Genomic DNA, 3,364 nt, shown 5'->3' with positions numbered 1-3,364 from the left:
GGTGCTCATGTACCTGTCGTTAACACTTGTCACGTCCCATTTTCTACAAACCATTATCATGATAGGTCCGATGCTCCCTTCACAGAGTTCACTAAGGAACATATGACTGCTTGTACCACCGTCGGACGTTTGCAAACTAAGGGGGCTGGCCATGGCAATAGAGGAGGAAGGGAAACTATGAACCTACAAACATAACAAAGCCGACAATCTTATAGCATAACCAAAGACCGTTCAACTGTCTACAAATTAATCATATCCTAATGAATGATATTAAATGACAGGGATATTCAAACAGACACAATAAAACAATGCAATTTACAAACACCCATATGAAGAATTAATCAAACAAATCGATAGGGATCTAGAACAACAACAATAATAATAATAATTACATAAAAAGAATATAAAAGCATATGGGGCAGCCACTAATAAGATCTTAAAGTAATTAAACTCTAAAAAATTCAAATTGACAGCAGCTGAATATCTCTGTTTCTTGAGATTGTTGTTAAAGTGGTGATCTTTAGAGTCTTGAATTGCTCATAGTGTGAATTAATCGAGAAGATTTGAAAAAATTGTTGAATTTGCAGTGTTGTGGGTGATTTGAATAAGAAAAAAGGGTTTTTTTTATTGGTTGATTGATGATCTGTGTTGTCGTTATCCCCCCACTCGTATGATTTCAAGAAAAGCTTTACCTGTATTGAAACCTCATCCAAAATATCAAAAAGAAGAGCTTTACCCATTCTTATAAGCTAGTCGATAAGTGCCGGTATTAAAACACAATTACTGAAAGAAATAAAGGCTAGTATTAAAGAAATAAAGAGCTGTAAGTAATAGTGGGTAGAGAAAGGGTTAAAAGGTTAAAGATGGAAAAGAAATCTAGATTTTAACTATAGGGCCAGGATTAATTTACCATTATATCCCAAACAATAAAAAAAAAACATACATAAGTTGAGGTTTTTGCGTCTTTTGAGTACCACAAAGAACCTGATACATATTCCCGGTATTTCATGTTATATATCATACATCTTGAAAAAAAATAATAACATCATACATAAGTTGATGAGCGAGATCGCTCCAGCACTATGCAAACCCCCCCCCCAACTTTATCTAACCAAATTCGTTGGTGAATAGCTGAACATACATATTCCTCCTCAATAGCCTTTTCTCTCAGTCGTTGAGATAACCAGAGTGATTTGATCTCAGCTTGTGATTTGCGTAACTCTTGATCATTATCTGCAAAAATATATAATCGAGTAAAACCTTAGCTGGTTAAATAATATTTGGACGGTAAATGTTTTTTTAGATAAGCACAACCAAAACCATCCCATAAAAGAAGTAAAATGTTTTGACTCGTTACCTTGCCCAACCGGGTCAGACGACAAATGGAGAGACGTCCAACTTTAGAATGATTAATACTAAGCTTCCATAGCTTTTTATATGTTAAAAAAGTAAATTTATATTATTAGCGCTATGCGAAACTAGAATCACACAACCCGAAATGGTTCCGTATACCAGGTCGGCCCGTTTATAATGCTTAATTCAGCTGCACCAACCATTGGGTTTGCAGCATAGACATGAGAACTGTTCGAGCATGTCCTTGTGATCATAAGCCAATACTTTAAAACAAACTGGGTGATAAAAACAAATTTAATGATTGATAGGATTACTACACAACTACTTGATTGAATCACAGAAGTTAAAAGGTATGGCCTATGTATGAAACTAAGAAAGATCGAAACCGTATTTTACTTACAACTGCACTCAAATATTTCCACTTCTCTCCACCAGCTTTCTCGACCTATACGAGCAAAAATATCACACATAAGATGTAAATCCGATCTGAACCAACTACGTTCTGATCCAAAACCCGTCCCGGCCGCCCGAAACTAAATCTAAACCGAACCCGTTTCGATCCGAAACTTGTCCCGTTTCTTTAAGACACCAACCCACATTGATCCATTTCTTTGAAGTTGTCGACCCGTTTTGACCCGAAAGTATATGAGATGGAATTTTAATTGACCCATTTTGACCCATTGAGTGAAAATATCTTACCCAAACCAACCCATATAATTTAAAAAGCAACCCAAAGTGACCCACTTGGAAGGCTTTGGGTCAAGATTGCCCCGTATGGGCTTACGTGATGGTTGGAACAAAGACACATTTGGTTGTGAATTCAAATGTGTCTAGTAAAATGTTTGCCAAAAAGTAGACCTCAGTTGCGCTGTATGTAAACACTGCGCCTTTTGAAGCGATGGGGGGTTTTTAAAACCCGTATCATTTTTTTCACCCTTTCAATGTAAAAACAGTGCACTAACATACATGAGGACCTCCTGGGTAACTTAACAGTGTGTCACAGATGTGAAGAATGTCCGTAAAAATAAATTCTTGGGTCAATATAAGTGTGATCCATTTAAATGCATAAAACTCTAGATCGACCAGTCATTAAACAACCCAACATAGATAAAAGCTGGTAATGAGGAACGTAATTTGCAACTTTTAATGTAAAAAGTATCTTAGAATGGTTCCGAATAACTGAAAAGTATATAAGTTCCATACTTATACTACCATCATCATCTTCAAATTCATTTTTTATAACAAAAACCAGGCAACACCATCCGAATTATCTAATCACCCAGATTAACAAAAATGAAAAAGTGTTCTTTACACACAACTATGATAATACCTGCAATACGTTTATAACCCCCGGACTACCTAGTATTTTGTACACACTCAAACCCCATAAAAAGTAACAAAATAAAAGAAATCAAAGAACTACATAACGTAAAGCCTACTTTGGATCTAAATTAGTTATTTGCTGCATCAAGTTTTTCCTTCAACAAACTATTTTCCTCATTCAATCAAGAAACATAATCCTACATATAAAACCTTAAGATCAATTCTAAAGAACTTAAAATCATAAATAGGAACAAATGAGAGACGAAGTGATCTTACTTCGGTCACCAAAATACCCGTGGGAATCCTATTTCGCCGTCACCGTCGGTGTTCATCCACCGTTGTTTCCATTCACCAGCACAACCAAGTTCGTCACTAAATCGATCCACCATCGCCGCCAGGTGTTCATCGTCGTCGCCTAGAATCCATCAGTCGTTTTCTGTGGAAACCAACGATTGAAGATGATGGTGAAGCAATCATTTCAAGTTACACATTCAAGAATCAGAACTGATACAAAAAGACAACAATTTTACATATATCGCATATCAATATTAATTTATTGTCACATGGGTCCCGGCTCAAAGTAAAATACCTAAACCTGTAGTTCAACTCTGGGAACAGCATGTGATGATCCGCCTTCAGCAAAACCTACCTTGACGGATAAAAATCGAACTTCATTCCTCACATTCGT

Source organism: Helianthus annuus, chromosome 1, assembly GCF_002127325.2.
Source record: "Helianthus annuus cultivar XRQ/B chromosome 1, HanXRQr2.0-SUNRISE, whole genome shotgun sequence".
NCBI lineage: Eukaryota > Viridiplantae > Streptophyta > Magnoliopsida > Asterales > Asteraceae > Helianthus > Helianthus annuus.
This window is presented reverse-complemented; position numbering follows the sequence as displayed.